The following is a 12,202-nucleotide window of genomic DNA, read 5'->3' on the forward strand; positions in this document are numbered from 1 at the left end:
TCAAGTAGTTCGAGTAAAGGAATGACATACGACACCAAGAATTATTCTTCCTAGTTTCAGTTCATCGCATGGTTTTATGTCCTACGTGACATTATGAATATTGTGGCTCGCTTAATTCAAAACGAAACCCTTTGTAGCTCAATCGATGTATTTAAGTTCACTTAAAATGGCTTCACTGTGTCTTCATTGAGGATTTCAGATGGTAATGTAATCAGTTGTGTAACTAGAACTTTTGGGCCCCTATGAAAAAAATTTGCCTGGGGCACCCCTATAAATTTACAGTGCTCCCAAAAATATAATAAAAGAAAGAAAAAAAGAGGGAAAGGAAAAAATGTTTTTTTTTGGGTTTTAACTGTCGGCTAAAATGATTTGCTGAGATTGTTTATGCACAACGTCTGAGTCTGTGATATCCATGCAATGTCTGTCCAATGTAAACATAGTATCCAAGTCATTAATGTTTACGTAACAAAAGTTTAATGTATTTAGGATATTGGGTGTTAATAATTGTTAAGTAACTTTTTCCATGTTTTGCCCCTGCATGTAAATAACTATGTACCATAGAATATTTTAAAGCGCCCCTGTGTGGAGTAGTAAGTGAAATTTTAATGAAACTAGTGCCTCAGTCCTTGATATTTAGGTAATGTTTGATTAATGTAGGTATAATAGTATGTTAGTTATTGATTTTTATGTAACATATGTTTAATGTATCTATGATATCTGTGTTGGTATGTTATATTTCAGCATATCTCCACATATAATTGTTTTATGTATTATCATCTTAATGTTTCCATATCCTACCCCTGCATGCATATAACCTTGTACAGTAGAACATTTTATCTTACGCCAGTCAGGCGCAATAAGTGAAATCTAATGCACCTAGGCGTCCGAGTCCTTGATATTTATATTGACACTGGTGGACGTGGCGCTACACCAATTAACCATATGGTAAAGGGGTGGTGCCCACATCCTCCGTCGCATGTCGCATGAGATTGTTTATGCTCTCGGTAAACTTTCAACTGGCCTGCTATTGCTCTCATTTCTGCTATCCACACTTTTTTTATCATTTTTACTTCCTTGTACGAAGTAAAAAGGAAGTCTTGTAATCGCGAAAAGATTCAGGCAGCATATTTCAACGAAAATATCCATTTTGACCTCTATCGAATGCATTTTAACGATGTTTTTGCGTGATATCTGTACGTAAGGACAGATTAAAAGACTCTTTTCCTCCAAAAAAATTATAAAACTGCTTTAAAATGAATTCTGAAGAGAATTTTTCGTGGCGTCTGTACGAATATACGTACGTATCTCGCATAAGTCAAAAACCAGTAGCTCAGAACGTTGAAATTTTGTATATAGGACTGCTATAACATGTAGATGGGCACCTCGTGGTGTGGTGGTGTATTTAATTATGGCAAAGCACACTAGGGCTATCTGCCTAAGGGGAGGGATGCCTTTCGTGGAGGACTTTCTAAGGGAAACTGGCTCGTATACACGTTATACATGGGGAAAACCACGAAAGCACCCATGCAGCCAGCCCGTTCGCGGGATTCGAACCTCGGACCGAACTACCAGTATTCAGTGACATTACCGCTCGGCCGCTGGTGGGCTGATGGGCACCTCGTATTTTGCTTGCAATCGGCCGCACCAAACATATATAAATATATTTATATATATATATATCCACTCTGTTACCCGGCTTAGTGATCTCGGTTTCTTTACTCTTATATGTTTGTAAATTGTAAATTTTTGCTTTAAAAATGATTCACTTATGTTGTTCTTATCTTCCGGTTAAGGCTTTTATACCTTTAGTAAATCTCTATGCAATATTTTTTGAATTATCAACAATTTTAAAGTTGTTTAAGTGCCGCTAAGCCTAATAATTTTTCTTGATGGCGGCCATTGCTTGTTTACATTTGAAACAGGATAGTGTATTTGTTGCCAACCTAGAGAAACTTAGCTTCGCAACAACAAAATAACGCCTTTATTTATTTTTCCGAATTAAATCATGCTTAATCCTTTCTGGAATGTTTTCGAGGAAATAAGTGCTTAAGATTTACTTCGTAATTTTTAAAGTGAGAATTGAGTTAATTGAATAAGAAATACTCAATCGTCTGTGAAAAACTGTTTCCTTTTTGTTTTGTTTTCTTAATTTTTTTATACATCGTTGTAGCTTTATTATAGTATTTGAATAGAACATGTGGCAACGATTAGATAATTCTTTAAATGATATAAATTTTGTGCATTCTGATTTATAATATGAACGAAATATAATACTGTCAAATGAACCTAGCTCCAGAGTGTCGCTATGGTAAACAAATAGAGTGAATTTTAAAGACTACATTTATTCTATTGGGGTTTATGCGCTGTCGGCGAAGTCGATTTAATTCAATCCAATACGTTTAAATGAAATGCAAGAAAATGCGTATAATTTAATATTCCGTACAAGGAAGTCATGTGGTTCAATTTTTTTCGTTTGCTCTCGACCCGTTTTTTTTTGGCGTGGAGGGGGGGGGGCTAAAGAAAAAAAACTGAATTCGCACGAATAAGATGTGGATAACTGTAAAAATATTATGTAAGCTTTTTGTAATGTTATTGGTAATGTTATTTGTAATTGTTATTTGTTGTTTGTTATTGTTATTTGTAATTGTTATTGGTAATGTTATTGGTAATGTATTTGTTATTTGTAATGTTATTAATCATATCAAATATTAATCTGGAAAGAACTAACCGATTCTTCTTAATGCTTTCAAATTGAATTTCGATTACACGCAGAAATTAATTCTTCTTTTTCTTCCAAAGTTAATTCATATACCGACATTGATCACAAATAATTTAAACGCCATCCTCCAGCCCAAAATAAAATCATGGGAATGAGGGGACGATATATCCCCCCTTACATCAATTCTATAGATGCACTTCGGAGTTTCCACTCGATGCTGTGCTAGCTGAGACGGTTTAGTTTAATTGATTACGGTAAAGCACACGAGGTATAGAAGAATAGAAGAGAAAGGATGCCTTCGTGGAAGTCTTTCTAAAGGGATATTGGTTTGTATTCACATTACATATGGAGAAAAGCACGAAAACGCCCATGCAGGCAGCCCGTACATGCGCGGTAAGATGGCTTTCCCGCAGAGCAGTTTTAGGGTTGCCATAAAATGGCAAGAGAAGGCATGGCTGCCACATTCTGCGAGAAATCGCCCATTTGGCGACAAAATTGGCAATACCCCATGGACGGATGCAGAACCTTCTGAAACGAATTCTTACCGGTTTAGCCCAGAATGTTCTCGAACACAAGCCGAAAGCTATATAAACCCTGCTGGTCCGCAGTCAGTGAGTGTGTGTGCCTCGTCTAGCGAACTGATAGTCAGTCATTGAGCGAGTGTCTCAAAGTCTAGCGCCGAGTTGGTCGTCGAGTGCATCGAGAGAGTCTTTTAGTACATCGCCGAGTTTTGTCTTAGACTGTGCTGAGTCGAGAGCTATACTGTTGCGTATCCTCGACTATATCGCGAGTTGTAGCGTGGAGAGTCTCGAGAGTACGTGGAGTTCCGAGAACGATCGAGCAGAGTCGAGAGCTGTATTCTAGTGCTTTGCCGTGAAGCTGTCTCCACCGTGATAGCCTGATAGCGTGAAGGCTGTGTCGCTGATCGTGTCAGCGTGTTTATAGTAGTTCATCGACGACTGTAAAACGTGTTTTGGAGCTGTCCTGATAATTACTGATAAATAAATTGCGTTTCGATACTTCATCAAGTGTCGTCGTTGTTCATTCCAAATTTACAAACGCCGTACGAACGTGAAGGAAGAAAATAACGTAACAACTGGTATCAGGAAGAGAAAAACGCAACAATATATATATTATTTTATTTTTTCACTCTATTCAAGAAGATAAATTAATAATGGTCCCAGCCCACCCAAAAAATGTTCTCAGCACAGATCTAGTGGCTGAGTGGTGGTATAATATAACTTAATACTTTCTAGTCCCATCTTGAAGTATGCTCCGTACCAGTAACTGGTACTAATGTCTCTTTTTTTGTTACAATCATTTAAATACACCCGTGCTTCATCTATTGGGACAATTGTTTTCCATTTTTCTTTGGATAAGTGTTTCGCGTATAGAATTCTGCCTGCGTTGAGCGATATGCTTTGGAAGAAGACGATGCACATTGCTTTTTTTCGCTTTCTAAAGATTTAAATCAACGTTTATCATTTTGTTTACAGTGGACACCGAGCATTTTAATGATTTTGAAACTGTCCTTTGACTAGGAGGATTTTCTTTTAACATCAAACAACGTACCTTTGCAATAGTCGAAGATGTCTGTTTTTTCCTTGGATACTTGTTTGGAATTTTTGTCTCACTTGAGGCTCCTATTGGACTTTTTTTTTCCTTTCTTGTTGATGATATTACCTATCGACGCATTAGATATCACAAAACCATGACTCTCTCATCGTTTTTGGATAACGGACTATGCATATTTCTCTTCGGAAAGAGCGTCAATGTAAGCCTTCGAACCACTGCTTTGTTAAATTTGCCATTTTGTATAAAAACAAAACTTTCAAGCCACAGACGATAATTTTCACTTTTAAAAACATAGTACAATTGCAATTACTTCTTTTGCAGCAAACGATATTTTATTACCGCTTACCAAAATTGTCTAAGAAATGTGCGAACAGCCTCTGTAATTGTATTCTGTTTGGGTATATTTTAGCTCTCATTGCATTTTATAGTCTTTTCCGTTCGCTTTTATTTCAAAAGTGCAAACGTAATTAAGAATTTTCAGCTCAAATTCACGTGAATATAGCTATAATTTTACCTTTTATTTTAAATTAATGGCAAATCTATGCACATAAATTTTCCACGACTTTCCCGATTCTTCGTTGAAAAGTGAAGATACCTTTAGGCATAAATTAATTCCACGGAACAAAATTAAGTTAAAACTGCGTTCATTCATCTTATTGAATGCAACATCAAACAAGCCAAGTGGGGAAATCTGAAGATATAAGGTTTCGTTAGCTGGTCATTGCGAGAGAGGACATATGAGCGTTATGGGGGCCCAACATTAGATATTCAACTCAAACCATCATTTTTCATACGGGGCATCTTCTCTTGTGCGCTGGACGAGCGTCATTTTACCACCCTAAGTAATGGATTAATCCTGCGAAATTCCAAAATCTCATAAATCTCGAGATCATCGAGCGGAAAGGGTCTAGTTTCTAGCGACATTTCATTGCCGAAATTAAAGCCCTTGTTGGAAGACGGGGAGGGGGGGAGTCATCTTTTGTTTAAGAGACTTACCCTCCCGTCACATTCTGGGAAGTCTGGGATTCCCGCCCTATTATTATTCTCCAAAGAATGCGGGCCCTTGAATTGTTGGCTCGTGCATTTTTGGCATTTCTCTCTCCTCAGCGGCAAAACGAGGAAAAGCACGTTGCCATCTTCGGGGAGTCTTGCCGATTAGATTTGTCAAAGAAATTACAGCTCGTCCTATAAATCTTCTCTTTGGTTATTGTCGCCGGTCGAGGCGTGACCGATCTAATATGGAGTAAAGCTGGATTCCGAAATTGAATTTCGATCCGGAATTCAAAACATTCTTCTTATTAAATGGATGGCTGCATCGAATCGTTACTGCACTGAAATATGAGAAGCGGTCGAGCGGGTTTAATTTTTTTCCCCTCCTATTTTTTTTTAATACTTCATAAAGTCAGGCTCTTTATATTTCGTTTTCCGGGTATTCTTTCATGATGGATGTTTATTGGTGTGCAATTTGCGATAGATTTGGAAGAGCATGGAATGTATAAAAGTAAAAGGGTTATGAAACTCGCAACGACCCACTCGACTATGAATCGATAATATTCGATTTACGAGTCTGATGGTTATCGCAAAAATTCGTTCGGCGTAAATGGCGTGGAGATTTAGGAAATACATGACATTGCAAGTTCATAAATTTAATTAAATGAGAAATTTATATGAAATGACACAGAAGAAGGGTTTTTAAAATATTGCACTTCATAACCCCTGAAATGGGTTTATTGGAAACCTAGCTGTATATGTCTTAGAGTAAATGGCATTAGAAAAAGTGACACTAGCACCAAATGAACCTTTTCCCACTCTGGCGACAAAATGATTTGGTTGGATTCTGCGAGATAAAACTTAAGCTTTAATTAAGCCTTTTCGGGACATGCAATTATTTATTTGTAAAAATGATTTACATTTTTACTTCCTTGTACGAAGTAAAAAGGAAGTATTGTAATCGCGAAAAGTTTCAGGCAGCATACTTCAACGAAAATATCCATTTTGACCTCTATCGAATGCAATTTAACGATGTTTTTGCGCGACATCTCTGCATAAGGACAGAATAAAAAACTATTTTCCTCCAAAAAAAAAATATATATATATATAAAACTGCTTTAAAATGAATTCTAAAGAGAATTTTTCGTAGCGTCTGTACGAATGTATGTATCTCGCATAACTCAAAAACGAGTAGCCTCAGTACGTTGAAATTTTGTATACGGGACTGCCATAACTTGTACATGTGCACCTCGTAGTTTGGTTGGAATCAGCCGCACCAAACGTATATAAATATACATATATATATATATCCACTCTGTTACCCGGCTCAGTAATCTCAGTTTCTTTACTCTTATATGTTTGTAAATTGTGCATTTTTTGCTAAAAAGGATTGAATTATGTTGTTCTTATCTTCCGGTTAAAGATTTTATGCCTTTAGTAAATCTGCAAGCAATATTTGTACAATTATCAACAATTTAAAAGATGTTTAAGTGCGGTTAAGTATTAAGTTTTAAATAACATGGCGGACATATTTGTTTACATTTGAAACAGCAGAATAGTAGATTTGTTCCCAATCTAGAGAAGCTTTGCTTCGCAAAAACAAAGATAACGAGTTCATTTATTATTGCGAATTAAATCATGCTTAATACTTTCTGGAATGTTTTCGAGGAAATAAGTGTTTAATATTTACTTCGTAATTTTTAATACAGATATTTTAAGTTTTGATGTATTTTTGCCTTGTCGCGAAGTGGGAACTGGATTAATTGAATGAGAAACACTGAATCGTCTGTGAAAAACTGTTTCTTTTTTTGTTTTATTTGCTTAATTTCTTTTATACATCGTTCTAGATATATTAGAGTATTTGATTCGTTCGGCGTAAATGGCGTGGAGATTTAGGAAAATGTGGCAACGGTTAGGTAATTCTTCAAATGATATAAATTTTGTGCATTCTGAGTTATAATATGAACGAAATACAACGCTGTTGAGTGAACCTAAAGCCAGAGTGTGGCTACGGTAAACAAATAGAGTGAATTTTAAAGAGTGCATTTATTCTATTGTGGTTTATGCGCTATCGACAAAGTCGATTTGATTTAATCCAATAAGTGTAAATGAAATGAAAGAAAAAATGCGTATAATTTAATATTCCGTACAAGGGAAGTCATGTGATGTACACACCAGATTTTTTATTCTACGAAAATATTAAAGGCATCAGCATGTTTTTGATATTAGCCACGTAAATGAAAGCACCCATTTAATAAAACATGATATTTGGATTCCTAGGGATCATACCATCCTGTTTAAACCCCTAAAGATTTCTTCATTTTATTTAAGTTTCATTGCAAAATATATCCATTTTTTACTTCCTTGTAATGTAAAGGAGGTATTGTAATCCCGAAATATTTAGGTTATCATATTTCAGCAAAATAATCCCTTTTGACTGCTCTTGAATACATTTGGATTATATCTAAACGTCTGAACAGAATAAAGGAATCTTTTACCAAAACGGGTTGTAAAAGAGATTTAAAATGGATTCAGAGGGTTTTTTTTCCTATGGATGTCTCTACATATGTATGCATACATGCATGCAAGTGTGTATGTATGTGTCTAGCATAACTTAAAAATCATTATTAGTAGAACTTATTATTAGTTGACGTTGAAACGCTGAAACTTTGTATACGGGACTTCTATAACATTTAGTTGTGCACCTTTGTTTTTTATTGCAATTGGCAACGCATATATATGTGTTTGTGTATATCCGCTTGTGTATTTATATATATATATGTATATATACATAGAGAATGAGAGAGAGAGCTCTTTCTGTCTCTCTCTGTCTATGTATTTATTTATACACCCCTTTTCCTGTTTGAATGGTAACGCCTTGACAGGAAAAGGTTTTATTAATATACATCCAAAAGATTTCAAGGGTATTCCGTATGATAAAGATTATATGAATACTGGCATGACTGAAATATACACTGATGGCTCCGGATATGAAGGTGGAACTGGTTGCGCTTTTGTTATTTTTTATTACGGAGTCGAAATCTATACTAGAAAAATACGATTAGAAGGAAATAAATCAGTGTATCAAGCTGAAGCGGTTGCAATTAGATGATGTGATGTATTTAATTATGGCAAAGCACACTAGAGCTATCTGCCTAAGGGGAGGGATGCCTTCGTGGAGGACTTTCTAAGGGAAACTGGCTCGTATACACGTTACACATGGGGAAAACCACGAAAACGCCCATGCAGCCAGCCCGTTCGCGGGATTCGAACCTCGGACCGAACTACCAGTGTTTAGCGTCTTTACCGCTCGGCCGCTGGTGGGCCCGGTTGCAATTAGAGGGGCACTGCGGTAGAGTTATAAAAACTTAAAACAGTATTTTACAATACATATTTATTCTGATGCTCTCTCGGCCCTACAAGGCTTGCAAATCCGGAACCAAGCAATAGACTTCTTTCGGATCTAAAAAGCATTTATAACAAAATAAGAGAGAAAAATGGTATACATTTTCATTGGGTCAAGGCATATATTGGTGTTATCGGGAATGAAAGGGCGGATATGCTAGCTAAAGAGGCTGCCCTGGGAGAGGGTGATATTTATGAGGCTATTAATGATTCCATAAGAATTACGTTGCGAAAAATGAAAGCAAGTATAATTGAGAAATGGGCTCTGGAATGGAATGGTTCAAATAAAAATAAGGGTTACTTGAGGATTTTGACCATAAAAAGAAAAATGGATCTATTTAATAATATAGATACTATTCAAGTTATCACGGATCATGGTAGATTCCCGGCCTATTTAAAACGTTTTAATTTCCAGGGCAATGATCCATGCTTGGCTTGTGGGAAGTACGGAAATGAAGCTCATTTTATGGGAAGAATGTAAACTGACCGAGAGTGTGAGGACGAGATTAGGAAAAATAAATGAACAGAATGTAATTGAAAAAAGAAAATTCTTGAATAGCTATGCAACAGAAATGATGAGGATTGTGAATGAAAGCAAGACTATCACAGGAATAGGACTTTAAATATTTTAATCTTTTATTTATTTGTTTATTTATTTCATTATTATTATTATTATTTTGTTGTTGTTTGCCTGCGTCGGGTGTGCTGCGTTAACCAAGAGGCCGATTATTGTCGGTCAGGAGGGTAATAGACATAGGAATAGGACTTTAAATATTTTAATCTTTTATTTATTTGTTTATTTATTTCATTATTATTATTATTATTATTTTGTTGTTTGCCTGCGTCAGGTGTGCTGCGTTAACCAAGAGGCCGATTATTGTCGTTCAGGAGGATTGCAGCATACTCATAAACTAAACTAAACTAAACACCCCTTTTCCTGGTTTTTTTGGAAGTGTTTTAAATGACGAAAATGCTCATGGTTTTATAGTGTCAAATTTTGTCTTGTTACCCTACAAGGAGACTCCTATGACATCCAGTTGTGTACCTCTCTCTTTTATTAAAATCGCCAGTCTAAAAGCATATATATTGGTGCGTTTTTTTTTTTTTTTTTTTTTTTTTTTTTCCTGATACCAGTATTCCGTGGATTTGGAGTGAATAACGACCACACTTGATGAAGTATCCAAACACACTTTATTTAGCCAATTTTCATCAGGACAGCTCAAAAATCACGTTTAACAGTCATCGAACTGTCATAAACACGCTGACACAATCAGCGACACAGCTTTCAGGTTATCAAGCTATCACGGTGGAGACAGCTTCATTGGAAAGCACCAGAGTACAGCTCCTGACTCTGCTTGGTCGTTCTCGGAACTCCACGTATTCTCGAGACTCTCCACGCTAAAACTCGCGATGCATTCGACGACACGCAGAGCACAGCTCCCGACTCTTCCGTTCAGTCGTTCCCGGAGCTCAACACGCTCTCTCGACGATGCACTAACCGCGATACACTAAGAGACTCTTTCAGTGCACTCGACGACCCACTCGGCACTCACTGTCCGGCTGTCAACTCGATCAACTCCGCAGAGATTTACTCGCTAGACGAGACACCAACTCGATACTAACTAACTCGCAGTCCAGACGAGGCACTCTGACCGTGGCCTTCGAGAAACACTGTTTCTCGAAGGCCACGCTCTGACTCGCCCTGTCGATGAAGCACATTCCCGATACTGCGGACCAACAGGGTTTATATAGCTTTCGGCTTGTATTTTAGAATATTTTGGGCTAAACCGGTAAGAATTCGTTCCAGAAGGTTGTCCATCCGTCCTTGGTATATTCCAATTGTTTCGCCAAATGGGGCAACTCTGCCTTCCTTTGCCATTTTATGGCAACCCTAAAACTGCTTTGCGGGGAAGCTATCTCACCGCACCTGTACATTTCGTAACACTAGGGAGACTCCTATGACATCCAGTTGTGTACCTCTCTCTTTTATTACAATCGCCAGTGTAAAAGCATATATATTATATATACCAACCCCCTTAACCGGCTTAAAATTTCTTACCCGGACTTTATTTTCGCAATCGTTGGTCGTAGCCGTATAGTCCCAGTTGTTGATGATTAGAGATGTGTTTCAAATGAAGAAAATATTCATGTTCTGGCAATGTCAAATTTCTTAAAAAAATTGTAGACATTTGATTCTTGTACGATAAAACTGGCACGGATATTTAATTCCAAAAATTCGCGATTTTTGATGTCATTTTCAACTTGCCTTGACGATTAGTTTAATTAAGTTCGAATAATTTGAGGAAATAAGTTTAAACGAAGTGCAGCATAAAAATGCGCACTCTTTGATAGGCCGTGCAAGAAAGTAATGTGGTGTCCACATCAGGTTTTTCCTAAGTGTGAAAAGAGAGAAATAAGTGTGGTTGTTTTTCAAGGTGAAAAGAGAGATGTCACCATCATTACGTCCAGCTGAAAGCATACCGGGCTTGAAGAATGTGTTAAACACTGAACTCGGATTAATGGCTGGATGACGGGGATGCCGCAGTAAACAAGATCATCAATTTCACTCTCGTCTAATGAGGCTCGAGAATGGCTTTTAGAGAAGACCAGCGCCTTGGTGAGAGCTTAGGAAGCATAGGTAATGTTCTTAGGTAGATATCATGTTCTGACCACTCATCTCGTTATTATATGTTTCTCTACAGCAAGCAAGGGTATCCTATATTTATCCATCAGCACTCTTACTAATGTGTATTTATACAAAATCCCACAGCTTATTTCCTTCAGCAAATGAAAATTTCGAAGTGCAGTTTCTGTTGGGTGTGTAATGTAATGTAATATACGACCTCCTGGGCTGATAATAATCGGCTCAAGGTTACCGCAGCATACCCAACACAGACAAACAAAAATACAGCTAAACGATTAAAACACAGATTAAAACAGAAATACCGTTAGAAACATCAAATCAAAATTCCCAGTATTTGTTCCATTGCCATTTATAAAGTTCATCAAATCTTTTGTGAATCTAAACTCTTTATTGCGGCAGTAGAATTCGTTTATATTACCGCGTATTTCCCTATTATGTCGCAATAATACGCAGTCTTCGACGAAATGTCGTGCATTTCCTTCAGCACTACAAAGACCAATATTTTACAAAAACGTTACATAAACTACAAAGACGATTATTTTGTAAATTACGTTACAAAAACGTTACAAAAACTACAAAGACCATTATTTTGCAAATTAAATCTTTTCAGGTACGCCGGAAGCGCCCGTCTCCGGTAATTATTTGATTGCAATTCAAAGTCATATATCATTTTCATATTTTTAGAAGCTTCAAATTTCAACAAATAATATTTTCTTTTTCGCGAAATGTTCCATTTCTTTTTCCAGTAATCATAATAGAAATCCTTGATTTTAGCAATAGCGATTCTTTTTGATGCTTGAATACCCAACTCATCCCCGTTATTACCCATAGCAGCCTCTTTGGCCAGCATGTCAGCCTCTCATTGCCTA

The sequence above is a fragment of the Stegodyphus dumicola genome, chromosome 10 (genome assembly GCF_044657685.1).
Source record: "Stegodyphus dumicola isolate Sdum_Otavi_A_Nest chromosome 10, ASM4465768v1".
NCBI classification, from domain to species: domain Eukaryota; kingdom Metazoa; phylum Arthropoda; class Arachnida; order Araneae; family Eresidae; genus Stegodyphus; species Stegodyphus dumicola.